The 18,916-nt window shown below is 45.7% G+C and overlaps 1 long non-coding RNA gene across 1 annotated transcript; it reads left to right on the plus strand.

Annotated features, from left to right (window-relative positions):
* Positions 1 to 2,705: 2,705 nt before the first annotated feature.
* LOC127910551 (uncharacterized) lies at positions 2,706 to 7,078 on the plus strand. Its single transcript, XR_008075233.1, has 6 exons — positions 2,706 to 2,778; positions 3,125 to 3,197; positions 5,092 to 5,138; positions 5,409 to 5,429; positions 6,142 to 6,262; positions 6,981 to 7,078. It is a non-coding gene; the product is annotated as an uncharacterized LOC127910551 (long non-coding RNA).
* Positions 7,079 to 18,916: the final 11,838 nt, after the last annotated feature.

Consider the following 18,916-nt stretch of genomic DNA (forward strand, 5'->3'; position numbering starts at 1 on the left):
GGCGCTCAACACGAATGAATGTATTTGCGTAAGTTGTTGGAAACTTGGAACTACTCAGCCATCTATTTTCTTGGAACTGTCACACCTTCCCCAATATATATATACTCTGAGAGTGTTTATTCCGGACGAACCCATAACCAATCAGGGATCAGTCCTGCATGGTGTAGCCGTTGAGCCTACACCATTAAATTATGGATCAATGTTGTGACGATCGCATGACTCCAGATAGACCGAGGAAGTACCCCTTGCCCCCGCTTTATAAATAAACATATCGGCATAAACTGAAGGTGAACAAAAGGTGAAGCGGTTCGCTTGAACCCTAGTGGAGTCCACCACGGGAGGCTGCGGAGGGGAGGACGGCTCATAATAATGGCCGGAAGGTAGCAAATGGAATCCCATCAAACACCTGGAAACCATGTATTTTATGTATTTGATCAAATTCCACTCATCCTACTCCAGACATTAACACAAGTCCGTTCTCCCCAATTAAGCTGCCACCAATCTCCTGGGGACTGTCCAAAATTGGGAAAACCAGAGGCAATACTACTACTGTACCACAGTTCTGTCATTTGCACAAATGTTTACTTAATACCCACAGCTCATACTATTTGGCAAGGATGCACAATGTTTTTCCACGAGTGATTAAAAAATACACTATATACACAAAAGTATGTGGACACCCCTTCAAATTAGTGGATTTGGCCATTTCAGCCACACCCGTTGCTGACATGTGTATAAAATCGAGCACACAGCCATGCAATCTCCATAGACAAACACCGGCAGTAGAATCCGTCATAGGATGCCACCTTTCCAACAAGTCAGTTTGTCAAATGTCTGCCCTGCTAGAGCTGCCTTGGGTCAACTGTAAGTGCTGTTATTGTGAAGTGGAAACTTCTAGGAGCAACAACGGCTCAGATGTGAAGTGGTAGGCCACACAAGCTCACAGAATGGGACTGCCGAATTCTGAAAGACGTGCGTAAAAATCATCCGTCCTCGCTTGCAACACCCACTACCGAGTTCCAAAACGGCCTCTGGAAGCAACGTCACTGTTAGTTGGGAGCGTCATGAAATGAATTTCCATGGCCGAGCAGCTGCACACAAGCCTAAGATCTCCATGTGCAATGCCAAGCGTCAGCTGGAGTGGTGTATAGCTCGCCGCCATTGGACTCTGGAGCAGTGGAAACGCGTTCTCTGGAGTGATGAATCACGCTTCATCATCTGGCAGTCCGACTGAGTTTGGCAGATGCCAGGAGAACGCTATCTGCTCCAATGCATAGTGCCAACTGTAATGTTTGGTGGAGGAGGAATAATGGTCTGGGGCTGTTTTTCATGGTTCAGACTAGGCCTCTTAGTTCCAGTGAAGGGAAATGTTAACGCTACAGCATACAATGACATTCTGACGATTCTGTGCTTCCAACTTTGTGGCAACAGTTTGGGGAAGGCCCTTTCCTGTTTCAGCATGACAATGTCCCCGTGCACAAAGCAAGGTCAATACAGAAATTGTTTGTTGAGATCAGTGTGGATGAACTTGACTGGCCTGCATAGAGCCCTGACCTCAACCCCATCGAACACCTTTGGGATGAACTGGAATGTAGATTGTGAGCCAGGCCTAATCGCCCAACATCAGTGCCCAACCTATTAATGCTCTTGTGGCTGAATGGAAACAAGTCCCTGCAGCAATGTTCCAACATCTAGTGGAATGCCTTCCCAAAATAGTGGAGGCTGTTATTGTAGCAAAGGTGGGACCAACTCCATATTAATGCCCATGATTTTAGAATGAGATGTTCGACGAGCAGCTGTCCATATATTTTTGATCATGTAGTGTACATCTTATAGGTGTCCCTACTGGTCAATTTCATTGGTTAGAATATGTTTTTGATAGTTTACTGTAATGGAGAATCCCCATTTCCATCAGTAGTATTAGAACAAATCAAACTACTTATAATTATTATATTTCTATGGTTTTAAGCCCAGTAGCATATAACAGAAAGGTATGGAATGCTCTGTCATAATGGCATATCAATCAACCTCTTGACATGACTGCAATAAAAACCTAGTTGAGGAATGAGTTTCCCCCCTGTGGTTGGCTTCACACCCAACATGTCAGCAGTCACATTAGGAGGGCATGTCAGCGATGGCATGTTTTTGGATAACCTGCGATGAAGCCCGTGCATAATGTTGTTGCCCTGTAAAAGGGCTTACTCACAGAGATGCCATCGTAATAACGTTGAACCCTGAGCAAATTTTTGTTGGAGGGTTTATGAGGGTCCTCAACACACTATCCTACAGAATTCAACAGGATGAGGCTCCGTAAACTCTTAGAATTAGTGATGACTTGAGGAACCCTGGAGTTCCTCAAGGAACCATTGCTATTCAATGGTTCATATTTGCACCTTTGGTTAGTTGAGGAACCTTTTAATGGTTCAATGTATTAATGGTTCCTGGAGGAACCCTGGAGTGGAATCGTGTCCCAGTAGGGGTGTGATTTAATGTCACATGCACAAGTACAGTGAAATGCCTTTCCTGCAAACTCAAAAACCAACAATGCCATAATCTATAACAGTGTATTACTAGAAAAAACCAACACGAGAAATAAGAATAAGAAATATGAAATACACAAAGTAAATAAGCATGCTATATACAGGAAATATTTTAAAAAGTCAGTTCCAATACCATATTAACAATGTGCAGGGATACTGGAGTGATGGAGGTAGATATGTATAGGGGTAAGGGGACAGGGATACTAGAGTGATGGAGGTAGATATGTATAGGGGTAAGGTGACAGGGATACTGGAGTGATGGAGGTAGATATGCATAGGGGTAAGGTGACAGGGATACTGGAGTGATGGAGGTAGATAGGGGTATGGTGACTATATACAGGGTCATTTCCAGTACCATATTGACAATGTGCAGGGATACTGGAGTGATGGAGGTAGATAGGGGTATGGTGACTATATACAGGGTCAGTTCCAGTACCATATTAACAATGTGCAGGGATACTGGAGTGATGGAGGTAGATATGTATAGGGGTAAGGTGACAGGGATACTAGAGTGATGAAGGTAGATATATATATAGGGGTAAGGGGATACTGAAGTGATGGAGGTAGATATGTATCGGGGTAAGGTGACAGGGATACTAGAGTGATGGAGGTAGATATGTATAGGGGTAAGGTGACAGGGATACTAGAGTGATGGAGGTAGATATGTATAAGGGTAAGGTGACAGGGATACTGGAGTGATGGAGGTAGATATATATAGGGGTAAGGTGACAGGGATACTGGAGTGATGGAGGTAGATATGTATAAGGGTAAGGTGACAGGGATACTGGAGTGATGGAGGTATATATATATAGGGGTAAGGTGACAGGGATACTGGAGTGTTGGACATAGATATGTATAGGGGGAAGGTCACAGGGTTACTGGAGTGATGGAGGTAGATATGTATAGGGGTAAGGGGATACTGAAGTGATGGAGGTAGATATGTACAGGGATACTGGAGTGATAGAGGTAGATATGTATAGGGGTAAGGTGACAGGGATACTGGAGTGTTGGAGGTAGATATGTATAAGGGTAAGGAGACAGGGATACTGGAGTGATGGAGGTAGATATGTATAGGGGTAAGGAGACAGGGATACTGGAGTGATGGAGGTAGATATGTATAGGGGTAAGGTGACAGGGATACTGGAGTGTTGGACATAGATATGTATAGGGGGAAGGTGACAGGGATACTGGAGTGATGGAGGTAGATATGTATAAGGGTAAGGAGACAGGGATACTGGAGTGATGGAGGTAGATATGTATAGGGGTAAGGTGACAGGGATACTGGAGTGTTGGACATAGATATGTATAGGGGGAAGGTGACAGGGATACTGGAGTGATGGAGGTAGATATGCATAGGGGGAAGGTGACAGGGATACTGGAGTGATGGAGGTAGATAGGGGTATGGTGACTATATACAGGGTCATTTCCAGTACCATATTGACAATGTGCAGGGATACTGGAGTGATGGAGGTAGATATGTATAGGGGTAAGGTGACAGGGATACTGGAGTGTTGGACATAGATATGTATAGGGGTAAGGTGACAGGGATACTGGAGTGATGGAGGTAGATATGTATAAGGGTAAGGAGACAGGGATACTGGAGTGATGGAGGTAGATATGTATAGGGGTAAGGTGACAGGGATACTGGAGTGTTGGACATAGATATGTATAGGGGGAAGGTGACAGGGATACTGGAGTGATGGAGGTAGATATGCATAGGGGGAAGGTGACAGGGATACTGGAGTGATGGAGGTAGATAGGGGTATGGTGACTATATACAGGGTCATTTCCAGTACCATATTGACAATGTGCAGGGATACTGGAGTGATGGAGGTAGATATGTATAGGGGTAAGGTGACAGGGATACTGGAGTGTTGGACATAGATATGTATAGGGGTAAGGTGACAGGGATACTGGAGTGATGGAGGTAGATATGTATAAGGGTAAGGAGACAGGGATACTGGAGTGATGGAGGTAGATATGTATAGGGGTAAGGTGACAGGGATACTGGAGTGTTGGACATAGATATGTATAGGGGGAAGGTGACAGGGATACTGGAGTGATGGAGGTAGATATGCATAGGGGGAAGGTGACAGGGATACTGGAGTGATGGAGGTAGATAGGGGTATGGTGACTATATACAGGGTCATTTCCAGTACCATATTGACAATGTGCAGGGATACTGGAGTGATGGAGGTAGATAGGGGTATGGTGACTATATACAGGGTCAGTTCCAGTACCATATTAACAATGTGCAGGGATACTGGAGTGATGGAGGTAGATATGTATAGGGGTAAGGTGACAGGGATACTAGAGTGATGAAGGTAGATATATATATAGTGGTAAGGGGATTCTGAGGTGATGGAGGTAGATATGTATAGGGGGAAGGTGACAGGGATACTAGAGTGATGAAGGTAGATATATATATAGGGGTAAGGGGATACTGAAGTGATGGAGGTAGATATGGATCGGGGTAAGGTGACAGGGATACTAGAGTGATGGAGGTAGATATGTATAAGGGTAAGGTGACAGGGATACTGGAGTGATGGAGGTAGATATGTATAGGGGTAAGGTGACAGGGATACTAGAGTGATGGAGGTAGATATGTATAAGGGTAAGGTGACAGGGATACTGGAGTGATGGAGGTAGATATATATAGGGGTAAGGTGACAGGGATACTGTGATGGAGGTAGATATGTAAGGGGTAAGGGGACAGGGATACTGGAGTGATGGAGGTAGATATGTATAAGGGGTAAGGGGATACTGGAGTGATGGAGGTAGATATGTATAGGGGTAAGGTGGGATACTGGAGTGATGGAGGTAGATATGTATAAGGGGTAAGGTGACAGGGATACTGGAGTGATGGAGGTAGATATGTATAGGGGTAAGGTGACAGGGATACTAGAGTGATGGAGGTAGATATGTATAAGGGTAAGGTAGGGATACTGGAGTGATGGAGGTAGATATATATAGGGGTAAGGTGACAGGGATACTGGAGTGATACTGGAGGTAGATATGTATAGGGGTGACAGGGATACTAGAGTGATGGAGGGATACTGGAGTGACAGGGATACTGGGGTAGATATGTATAGGGGAAGGTGACAGGGATACTGGAGTGATGGAGGTAGATATGCATAGGGGGAAGGTGACAGGGATACTGGAGTGATGGAGGTAGATAGATAGGGGTATGGTGACTATATAGATAGGGTGACATATACAGGGTCATTTCCAGTACCATATTGACAATGTGCAGGGATACTGGAGTGATGGAGGTAGATATATATAGGGGTAAGGTGACAGGGATACTGGAGTGATGGAGGTAGATAGGGGTATGGTGACTATATACAGGGTCAGTTCCAGTACCATATTAACAATGTGCAGGGATACTGGAGTGATGGAGGTAGATATGTATAGGGGTAAGGTGACAGGGATACTAGAGTGATGAAGGTAGATATATATATAGTGGTAAGGGGATTCTGAGGTGATGGAGGTAGATATGTATAGGGGGAAGGTGACAGGGATACTAGAGTGATGAAGGTAGATATATATATAGGGGTAAGGGGATACTGAAGTGATGGAGGTAGATATGGATCGGGGTAAGGTGACAGGGATACTAGAGTGATGGAGGTAGATATGTATAAGGGGTAAGGTGACAGGGATACTGGAGTGATGGAGGTAGATATGTATAGGGGTAAGGTGACAGGGATACTAGAGTGATGGAGGTAGATATGTATAAGGGTAAGGTGACAGGGATACTGGAGTGATGGAGGTAGATATATATAGGGGTAAGGTGACAGGGATACTGGAGTGATGGAGGTAGATATGTATAAGGGTAAGGTGACAGGGATACTGGAGTGATGGAGGTATATATATATAGGGGTAAGGTGACAGGGATACTGGAGTGTTGGACATAGATATGTATAGGGGGAAGGTGACTGGGATACTGGAGTGATGGAGGTAGATATGCATAGGGGTAAGGTGACAGGGATACTGGAGTGATGGAGGTAGATATATATAGGGGTAAGGTGACAGGGATACTGGAGTGATGGAGGTAGATATGCATAGGGGTAAGGTGACAGGGATACTGGAGTGATGGAGGTAGATAGGGGTATGGTGACTATATACAGGGTCATTTCCAGTACCATATTGACAATGTGCAGGGATACTGGAGTGATGGAGGTAGATAGGGGTATGGTGACTATATACAGGGTCAGTTCCAGTACCATATTAACAATGTGCAGGGATACTGGAGTGATGGAGGTAGATATGTATAGGGGTAAGGTGACAGGGATACTAGAGTGATGAAGGTAGATATATATATAGGGGTAAGGGGATTCTGAGGTGATGGAGGTAGATATGTATAGGGGGAAGGTGACAGGGATACTAGAGTGATGAAGGTAGATATATATATAGGGGTAAGGGGATACTGAAGTGATGGAGGTAGATATGTATCGGGGTAAGGTGACAGGGATACTAGAGTGATGGAGGTAGATATGTATAGGGGTAAGGTGACAGGGATACTAGAGTGATGGAGGTAGATATGTATAAGGGTAAGGTGACAGGGATACTGGAGTGATGGAGGTAGATATATATAGGGGTAAGGTGACAGGGATACTGGAGTGATGGAGGTAGATATGTATAAGGGTAAGGTGACAGGGATACTGGAGTGATGGAGGTGTATATATATAGGGGTAAGGTGACAGGGATACTGGAGTGTTGGACATAGATATGTATAGGGGGAAGGTCACAGGGTTACTGGAGTGATGGAGGTAGATATGTATAGGGGTAAGGGGATACTGAAGTGATGGAGGTAGATATGTACAGGGATACTGGAGTGATAGAGGTAGATATGTATAGGGGTAAGGTGACAGGGATACTGGAGTGATGGAGGTAGATATGTACAGGGATACTGGAGTGATGGAGGTAGATATGTATAGGGGTAAGGTGACAGGGATACTGGAGTGATGGAGGTAGATATATATAGGGGTAAGATGACAGGGATACTAGAGTGATGGAGATAGATATGTATAGGGGTAAGTGGATTCTGAGGTGATGGAGGTAGATATGTATAGGGGGAAGGTGACAGGGATACTGGAGTGATGGAGGTAGATATGTATAGGGGTAAGGTGACAGGGATACTGGAGTGTTGGAGGTAGATATGTATAGGGGGAAGGTGACTGGGATACTGAAGTGATGGAGGTAGATATGTATAGGGGTAAGGGGATACTGAAGTGATGGAGGTAGATATGTACAGGGATACTGGAGTGATGGAGGTAGATATATATAGGGGTAAGGAGACAGGGATACTGGAGTGATGGAGGTAGATATGTATAGGGGTAAGGAGACAGGGATACTAGAGTGATGGAGGTAGATATATATAGGGGTAAGGTGACAGGGATACTGGAGTGATGGAGGTAGATATGTATAGGGGTAAGGTGACAGGGATACTGGAGTGATGGAGGTAGATATGCTTAGGGGTAAGGTGACAGGGATACTGGAGTGATGGAGGTAGATAGGGGTATGGTGACTATATACAGGGTCATTTCCAGTACCATATTAACAATGTGCAGGGATACTGGAGTGATGGAGGTAGATATGTATAGGGGTAAGGTGACAGGGATACTGGAGTGATGGAGGTAGATAGGGGTATGGTGACTATATACAGGGTCATTTCCAGTACCATATTAACAATGTGCAGGGATACTGGAGTGATGGAGGTAGATATGTATAGGGGTAAGGTGACAGGGATACTGGAGTGATGGAGGTAGATATGCATAGGGGTAAGGTGACAGGGATACTGGAGTGATGGAGGTAGATAGGGGTATGGTGACTATATACAGGGTCATTTCCAGTACCATATTAACAATGTGCAGGGATACTGGAGTGATGGAGGTAGATAGGGGTATGGTGACTATATACAGGGTCATTTCCAGTACCATATTAACAATGTGTAGGGATACTGGAGTGATGGAGGTAGATATATATAGGGGTAAGGTGACAGGGATACTGGAGTGATGGAGGTAGATATATATAGGGGTAAGATGACAGGGATACTAGAGTGATGGAGATAGATATGTATAGGGGTAAGTGGATTCTGAGGTGATGGAGGTAGATATGTATAGGGGTAAGATGACAGGGATACTAGAGTGATGGAGATAGATATGTATAGGGGTAAGTGGATTCTGAGGTGATGGAGGTAGATATATATAGGGGTAAGATGACAGGGATACTAGAGTGATGGAGATAGATATGTATAGGGGTAAGTGGATTCTGAGGTGATGGAGGTAGATATGTATAGGGGGAAGGTGACAGGGATACTAGAGTGATGGAGGTAGATATATATAGGGGTAAGGTGACAGGGATACTGGAGTGATGGAGGTAGATATATATAGGGGTAAGGTGACAGGTATACTAGAGTGATGGAGGTAGATATGTATAGGGGTAAGTGGATTCTGAGGTGATGGAGGTAGATATATATAGGGGTAAGATGACAGGGATACTAGAGTGATGGAGATAGATATGTATAGGGGTAAGTGGATTCTGAGGTGATGGAGGTAGATATATATAGGGGTAAGATGACAGGGATACTAGAGTGATGGAGATAGATATATATAGGGCTAAGGGGATTCTGAGGTGATGGAGGTAGATATGTATAGGGGGAAGGTGACAGGGATACTAGAGTGATGAAGGTAGATATATATAGGGGTAAGGGGATACTGAAGTGATGGAGGTAGATATGTACAGGGATACTGGAGTGATGGAGGTAGATATGTATAGGGGTAAGGTGACAGGTATACTAGAGTGATGGAGGTAGATATATATAGGGCTAAGGGGATTCTGAGGTGATGGAGGTAGATATGTATAGGGGGAAGGTGACAGGGATACTAGAGTGATGAAGGTAGATATATATAGGGGTAAGGGGATACTGAAGTGATGGAGGTAGATATGTACAGGGATACTGGAGTGATGGAGGTAGATATGTATAGGGGTAAGGTGACAGGGATACTGGAGTGTTGGACATAGATATGTATAGGGGTAAGGTGACAGGGATACTGGAGTGATGGAGGTAGATATATATAGGGGTAAGGTGACAGGGATACTGGAGTGATGGAGGTAGATATATATAGGGGTAAGGTGACAGGGATACTGGAGTGATGGAGGTAGATATATATAGGGGTAAGGTGACAGGGATACTGGAGTGATGGAGGTAGATATATATAGGGGTAAGGTGACAGGGATACTGGAGTGATGGAGGTAGATATATATAGGGGTAAGGTGACTAGGCAACAGGATATAAGATAAACAGAGTAGCAGCAGCTTGTATGTGAGTGGGTGTTTCGAGTCAATATAAATGTATGTGCATGTTATGTGTGCGTGAGTGTGTGTGTGTGTTGGAGTGTGTGTGTGTGTGTGTGTGTGTGTTGGAGTGAGTGTGTGTGAATGTGTAGGGTCCTGTGAATGTGTAGGGCCTTATGAATTTGTAGGGTCCTGTGAATGTGTAGGGCATTGTGAATGTGTAGGGCCTTGTGAATGTGTAGGGCCTTGTGAATGTGTAGGGCCTTGTGAATGTGTAGGGTCCTGTGAATGTGTAGGGCCTTGTGAATGTGTAGGGCCTTGTGAATGTGTAGGGTCCTGTGAATGTGTAGGGTCCTGTGAATGTGTAGGGTCCTGTGAATGTGTAGGGCCTTGTGAATGTGTAGGGTCCTGTGAATGTGTAGGGTCCTGTGAATGTGTAGGGCCTTGTGAATGTGTAGGGCCTTGTGAATGTGTAGGGCCTTGTGAATGTGTAGGGCCTTGTGAATGTGTAGGGTCCTGTGAATGTGTAGTGTCCTGTGAATGTGTAGGGTCCTGTGAATGTGTAGGGCCTTGTGAATGTGTAGGGCCTTGTGAATGTGTAGGGCCTTGTGAATGTGTAGGGCCTTGTGAATGTGTAGGGTCCTGTGAATGTGTAGGGTCCTGTGAATGTGTAGGGTCCTGTGAATGTGTAGGGTCCTGTGAATGTGCATAGCGACAGTGCAAAAAATGTGATAAAAGGTCAATAATGATACAAGTTTAACTTCGATAGTCCGTATAGCTATTTTGTTAGCTATTTATCAGTCGTATTGTGCTTGGGGATAGAAGCTGTTCAAGAGCCTGTTGGTGTCAGACTTGATGCACCTGTACCGCTTGAAGTGCGGCATCAGCGAGAATAGTCTATGGCTTGGGTGTTTGGAGTCTTTTACTATTTTCCGGGCATTCTTTTCAAACTGACTGATATAGAGGTCCTGGATGGCAGGGAGCTCGGCCCCAGTGATGTACTGGTCTGTCCACACCACCTTCTGTAGCGCCATGCAATTGAGGGCGTTGGTATCGCCATAATATGCAGGGATGCAGACAGTCAATATGCTCTCAATGGTACAGCTGTAGAACCTACTAAAGATTTAACTAACTTTTTCAACCTCCTGAGGGCAAAGAGGCCCTCTTGACGACTGCTGTCTACCTGCTCCACAGCCGCCCCGTCGATGTGGATTGCGGCGTGCTTACCCCTTAGTTTCCTGTAGTACATGATCAGCTCATTGATCTTACTAACGTTGAGGGATAAGTTGTTGCTCCGGCACCACACTGCCAGGTCACTGACCTCCTCCCTGTCGGCTGACTCATCATCGCCGGTGATCAGGATTACCACCGCTGTGTCGTCAGTGAACTTGATGATGGCGTTGGAGTCGTGCTTGGCCACGCAGTCATGGGTGAACAGGGAATACAGGAGGGGACTATGCACACATCCCTGTGGCCCCTGTTAAGGGTCAGCGTGGCAGAGGTGATGTTGCCTACCCTCACCACCTGGGGTCATCCCGTCAGGAAGTCCAGGATCAAGTTGCAGAGGGAGGTGTTAAGACCGAGAGTTCTAAGCTTGGTGATGAGCTTGGAGGGGACAATGGTGTTGAACGCTGAGCTGTAGTCAAGGAACTGCATTCTCACATAGGTATTCCTCTTATCTAGGTGGGTGAGGGCAGTGTGGAGAGCAATTGAGATTGTATCGTCTAGGATCTGTTGGAGCGGTATGCAAATTGGAGTGGGACTCTTGGGTGTCTGGGATGATGGAGTTAATATGTGCCTTGATCACCCTCTCAAAGCACTTCATGATTACAGAAGGTTGAACACTGAACGTTCTGTAGCTTCAATGAGGCTAACAGAGGTGCATGAGTTCCTCAAGAGTTTATGTAAATCCCAAAGTTGGAATAGTTAGCACTTTATTACTATATATAATCAGCAATGTTAAAAGTATTCATATTATTATATTATATTATATTATATGTAATATGCATAAATATTCAAGGAAATAAAAATGTGCAGTCTACAAAATGAACATGGTGGATAAGAATGACATACAGTGCATTCAGAAAGTATTCAGACCACTTGAAATTACAGCCGTATTCTAAGATGGATTAAATACCCCCTCATCAATCTACGCACAATACCCCATAATGACAAAGCAATAAACGCTTTTTCGATTTCTTTGAAAATGTTTTTTTTTTTTTACCCGGTAATGACACATTTATATAAGTATTCAGACTATTTACTCAGTACTTTGTTGACGCACCTTTGGCAGCAATTACAGCCTTTGAGTCTTCTTAGGTATGACGCTACAAGCTTGGCACACCTGTATTTGGTGAGTTTCTCCCAAATACCTTTCTCCCAAATACCTTTCTCCCAAATACCTCTCTACCTTTAATGCTTCAGAAGTTTTTTGGTACAATTCCCCAGATCTGTGCCTCGACACAATCCTGTCTCGGAGCTCTATGGACAATTCCCCTCAACTTCATAGCTTGGATTTTGCTCTGACATGCACTGTTAACTGTGGCACCTTATATAGACAGGTGTGTCGTCCTTAACGTAGGAGACACTGCTAGCTAGCCAACAGCTAGCCAACATCTACTGAATAGAACTTCCGCACTCAACAACCCGGTCGCATTCCGCTTCGCTCCACAGGTAGTATCACATTTTCATTTCATTTCATTACAGCACAACGGTTTGATTTGTTTGATCGTAGCTAGCTACATAGCTAGCTACATAGCCGTCTGTGTATCAAAGATAATTGTGTAGTCTAGAGCGATTTTCTAGGTTAGCTAGCCAGCTATTGTCGTTCTTTTAACGCAACGTAACGTAATCAACACTGCTAGCTAGCCAGCTAGCCCCCGAATAGCAGCACTGTAGAAACTATTACACTCAACGGAACGACTTGATTAGTATAGTGTCAACAACGCAGCCACTGCCAGCTAGCCTACAAAGTCAACAACGCAGCCACTGCCAGCTACCCTACTTCAGCAGTACTGTATCATTTTAATCATTTTAGTCAATAAGATTCTTGCTACGTAAGCTTAACTTTCTGAACATTCGAGACGTGTCGTCCACTTGTCATTCCAATCTCCTTGCATTAGCGTAGCCTCTTCTGTAGCCTGTCAACTATGTGTCTGTCTATCCCTGTTATCTCCTCTCTGCACAGACCATACAAACGCTCCACACCGCGTGGCCGCGGCCACCCTAATCTGGTGGTCCCAGCGCGCACGACCCACGTGGAGTTCCAGGTCTCCGGTAGCCTCTGGAACTGCCGATCTGCGGCCAACAAGGCAGAGTTCATCTCAGCCTATGCCTCCCTCCAGTCCCTCGAATTCTTGGCACTGACGGAAACATGGATCACCACAGATAACACTGCTACTCCTACTGCTCTCTCTTCGTCCGCCCACGTGTTCTCGCACACCCCGAGAGCTTCTGGTCAGCGGGGTGGTGGCACCGGGATCCTCATCTCTCCCAAGTGGTCATTCTCTCTTTCTCCCCTTACCCATCTGTCTATCGCCTCCTTTGAATTTCATGCTGTCACAGTTACCAGCCCTTTCAAGCTTAACATCCTTATCATTTATCGCCCTCCAGGTCCCCTCGGAGAGTTCATCAATGAGCTTGATGTCTTGATAAGCTCCTTTCCTGAGGACGGCTCACCTCTCACAGTTCTGGGCGACTTTAACCTCCCCACGTCTACCTTTGACTCATTCCTCTCTGCCTCCTTCTTTCCACTCCTTTCCTCTTTTGACCTCACCCTCTCACCTTCCCCCTACTCACAAGGCAGGCAATACGCTCGACCTCATCTTTACTAGATGCTGTTCTTCCACTAACCTCATTGCAACTCCCCTCCAAGTCTCCGACCACTACCTTGTATCCTTTTCCCTCTCGCTCTCATCCAACACTTCCCACACTGCCCCTACTCGGATGGTATCGCGCCGTCCCAACCTTCGCTCTCTCTCCCCCGCTACTCTCTCCTCTTCCATCCTATCATCTCTTCCCTCTGCTCAAACCTTCTCCAACCTATCTCCTGATTCTGCCTCCTCAACCCTCCTCTCCTCCCTTTCTGCATGCTTTGACTCTCTATGTCCCCTATCTTCCAGGCCGGCTCGGTCCTCCCCTCCCGCTCCGTGGCTCGACGACTCATTGCGAGCTCACAGAACAGGGCTCCGGGCAGCCGAGCGGAAATGGAGGAAAACTCGCCTCCCTGCGGACCTGGCATCCTTTCGCTCCCTCCTCTCTACATTTTCCTCCTCTGTCTCTGCTGCTAAAGCCACTTTCTACCACTCTAAATTCCAAGCATCTGCCTCTAACCCTAGGAAGCTCTTTGCCACCTTCTCCTCCCTCCTGAATCCTCCTCCCCCTCCCCCTCCTCCCTCTCTGCAGATGACTTCGTCAACCATTTTGAAAAGAAGGTCGACGACATCCGATCCTCGTTTGCTAAGTCAAACGACACCGCTGGTTCTGCTCACACTGCCCTACCCTGTGCTCTGACCTCTTTCTCCCCTCTCTCTCCAGATGAAATCTCGCGTCTTGTGACGGCCGGCCGCCCAACAACCTGCCCGCTCGACCCTATCCCCTCCTCTCTTCTCCAGACCATTTCCGGAGACCTTCTCCCTTACCTCACCTCGCTCATCAACTCATCCCTGACTGCTGGCTACGTCCCTTCCGTCTTCAAGAGAGTGAGAGTTGCACCCCTTCTGAAAAAACCTACACTCGATCCCTCCGATGTCAACAACTACAGACCAGTATCCCTTCTTTCTTTTCTCTCCAAAACTCTTGAACGTGCCGTCCTTGGCCAGCTCTCCCGCTATCTCTCTCAGAATGACCTTCTTGATCCAAATCAGTCAGGTTTCAAGACTAGTCATTCAACTGAGACTGCTCTTCTCTGTATCACGGAGGCGCTCCGCACTGCTAAAGCTAACTCTCTCTCCTCTGCTCTCATCCTTCTAGACCTATCGGCTGCCTTCGATACTGTGAACCATCAGATCCTCCTCTCCACCCTCTCCGAGTTGGGCATCTCCGGTGCGGCCCACGCCTGGATTGCGTCCTACCTGACAGGTCGCTCCTACCAGGTGGCGTGGCGAGAATCTGTCTCCTCACCACACGCTCTCACCACTGGTGTCCCCCAGGGCTCTGTTCTAGGCCCTCTCCTATTCTCGCTATACACCAAGTCACTTGGCTCTGTCATAACCTCACATGGTCTCTCCTATCATTGCTATGCAGACGACACACAATTAATCTTCTCCTTTCCCCCTTCTGATGACCAGGTGGCGAATCGCATCTCTGCATGTCTGGCAGACATATCAGTGTGGATGACGGATCACCACCTCAAGCTGAACCTCGGCAAGACGGAGCTGCTCTTCCTCCCGGGGAAGGACTGCCCGTTCCATGATCTCGCCATCACGGTTGACAACTCCATTGTGTCCTCCTCCCAGAGCGCTAAGAACCTTGGCGTGATCCTGGACAACACCCTGTCGTTCTCAACTAACATCAAGGCGGTGGCCCGTTCCTGTAGGTTCATGCTCTACAACATCCGCAGAGTACGACCCTGCCTCACACAGGAAGCGGCGCAGGTCCCAATCCAGGCTAATCTCCCGTCTGGATTACTGCAACTCGCTGTTGGCTGGGCTCCCTGCCTGTGCCATTAAACCCCTACAACTCATCCAGAACGCCGCAGCCCGTCTGGTGTTCAACCTTCGCAAGTTCTCTCACGTCACCCCGCTCCTCCGCTCTCTCCACTGGCTTCCAGTTGAAGCTCGCATCCGCTACAAGACCATGGTGCTTGCCTACGGAGCTGTGAGGGGAACGGCACCTCAGTACCTCCAGGCTCTGATCAGGCCCTACACCCAAACAAGGGCACTGCGTTCATCCACCTCTGGCCTGCTCGCCTCCCTACCACTGAGGAAGTACAGTTCCCGCTCAGCCCAGTCAAAACTGTTCGCTGCTCTGGCTCCCCAATGGTGGAACACACTCCCTCACGACGCCAGGACAGCGGAGTCAATCACCACCTTCCGGAGACACCTGAAACCCCACCTCTTTAGGGAATACCTAGGATAGGATAAAGTAATCCTTCTCACCCCCCTTAAAAGATTTAGATGCACTATTGTAAAGTGGCTGTTCCACTGGATGTCATAAGGTGAATGCACCAATTTGTAAGTCGCTCTGGATAAGAGCGTCTGCTAAATTACTTAAATGTAAATGTAATGTAAATGTGTGTGCCTTTCCAAATCATGTCCAATCAATTGCATTTACCAGAGGTGGACACCAATCAAGTTGTAGAAATACTTCTCTTTGTCATTATAGGGTATAGTGTGTAGATTGATGAGGGAAACATTTAATTTAATACATTTTAGAATAAGACTGTAACGTAACAAAATGTGGAAAAAGTCATGGGGTCTGAATACTTTCTGAATGCACTGTACGCTAATGGGTGGCCAAAAATAACTATCTGAAAGCCACGACTTCAATCTGATAGGCTGCCAACTCTACAATATATTATTAAAAAGGTTCAAAATCAAACCCCTCCCATCACAAAAAGATCCTGGTTTGAACCTTTACACAGGGGTTCTACTAAGCTAATTGTCTTAAGATCGTCATACCATGGATCATTTAGCTATTTGATTTAGAATTGTAAGACCCCTGTAGGTATACTATATATATATATATATATATATATATATATATATATATATATATATATATATATATATATACATATATATTTGATAATGTAACACGTTCATAAATGGCAAAACAGAAAAATGTGAAAAAATAAATAAATCATTAAGAATACATTTTTGGAGCCTCCTGAGCGGAGCTGCGGTCTAAGACACTGTATCGCATTGCTTTAGGCGTCACTACAGACCCTGGTTCGATCCCAGGCTGTCTCACTACCTTAAACGGGAGTCCCATACAATTGGCCCAGCGTCGACTGGGTTAGGGGAGGGTTTGGTCGTGGGGGCGTTACTTGGCTCATCTTGCTCTAGTGACTCCTTGTGGTTTGGTTTGGTTTTGGAGGGTCATGTTTCGCAGGACGCATGACTTGACCTTCGCCTCTCCCGAGCCCGTTGGGGAGTTGCAGCAATGAGATAAGGTCATAGTTGGATATCACGAAATTGGGGAGAAAAAGGGGGTAAAAATACAAAAGAAATATGTAATAAAAAAAAGATTACGGTTTTGAAGTGTCTGTCTTATATCTAGGATATATAAGAAAACTCAGGAAAAATGTGTGTTTTTTGGACACTAATTTAAACCCCTATTTTAGTTGGCACAAAACTACCTCCATACTTCATACATTTTCAAAACCGGGTTATTTTCAGACGAGTCTGGGTCGTAGAGCAAAACAAAGAACACCATCGTGTTTGTGAGAGTCTCATCTTTCCATAGACTGCAATAGCCAAACTGTTCAGACGCTACAGACGTTTTTGTGAGAAGACCGGTTTTTGGGATGTCTCCTGGGCTGACAAACAACAGCTGTAGCTCTGCCACTTTCCACCACAGTTGCGGAAGGCCGACATAGGCAGATTCTGTGGATTGAGACATGCAAAAATACATATCTCTGGCTTAAACTGACAGGGTTTGATGGGGTTGTTTAATAGACTCATAAGGAAAAGAACAACAACAATGTGTATGGAAGCTCTGAATCTGTATAGAAACAATGGAGGTGAAAGATGGTCTTATAAAGAATGATATGTTCAAAAACCGTAAACATTAATCAAAAGTAATTTCATAAAACCTTAAAACGTACAGTACAATTAGGTTTCAATGCGTCTAGCAATAACGTCTCCATTTCTGACATAAAATCTATTTTTTTTCGTGTGAAAAACATCCAGCATCAAATGCGTGTCTACCATAATCTACCATTCGATGAAACATCCTAAACACGAGACAACTCCTTGTTTTCTTACGGCACATCAGAAGCTGACAGATAAGGGATTTGCTCAAGATGAACTGGGGGGGAGAGGGCAGCGGGTGTACTCCCTAGGCTTAGAGAGAAGAGTCATCAACATACAGAGCACAGGAACCCGATGACCCAAACTTGCGCTCCCCCTAAATTGATAGGTCAGTGAGTTCGGAGAGTGTACCCAGAGACCACACAAACATACCTTTGATTTTAGGGTGTATTTAGAGAGGAGAGAGCATGAGTCATCCTGTGAGACCAAAAGGTTATTCCAGTCACATAGCTGCTCACATACTAGCACTGCCTTTAGAATTCCATTCACACACATGTACCCACACACACACGCACGCACGCACGCACGCACGCACGCACGCACGCACGCACACACACACACACACACACACACACACACACACACACACACACACACACACACACACACACACACACACACACACACACACACACACACACACACAGGGTGAAATAAAAGCAAGGTTAAATAGCTCTAAATCGTGATAATTGCCCCTCCTTTTACATTGCTCATATCACAGATATCCAATTTGGATTATTGGTCTATTGCTGAACGTGGGCTGTCTATTGCAGTTTTTTAGGATTGCTTACACACTAAAATGAAAAGTAGTACACTATTAGCAAAACCTTACACTCAAGAAGCAAAACATCAGCCCATATTTGCACAACTATAAGCACATTGTCAACCTCACACTTGTTGCAAAACTCTACACACATTGATTTGCAAAACACTGAACACACTTAACATACATTACACACAAAAATCTATCATGAAGTCACGTCCTTGCAATACCAAAGCGCTGACTGTCAAATTACCACACCGTCCAACCAATTGGTTCAACACAGTCATCAGGTGTGCAAACACTTGTTTGCTTAATTGTAGACACACCAATCAGGTGTATGAGCACTATAAAAAGCAGCAGGTGAGTTCATCGGTCTTCAAGCACAATGGAAAGAGTCAGAGAAAGAGTAAGACGAGGAGGACGAGGAGGACGAGGACGAGGAGGAGGAGGACGAGGAGGACGACGAGGAGGAGGAGGAGGAGGAGGAGGAGGAGGAGGAGGAGGAGGAGGAGGAAGGGGAGGAAGAGGAAGACAAGAAGGTGCTCAAAGAGGACCGAATCTGA

The sequence above is a fragment of the Oncorhynchus keta genome, chromosome 21, assembly GCF_023373465.1.
Source record: "Oncorhynchus keta strain PuntledgeMale-10-30-2019 chromosome 21, Oket_V2, whole genome shotgun sequence".
NCBI lineage: Eukaryota > Metazoa > Chordata > Actinopteri > Salmoniformes > Salmonidae > Oncorhynchus > Oncorhynchus keta.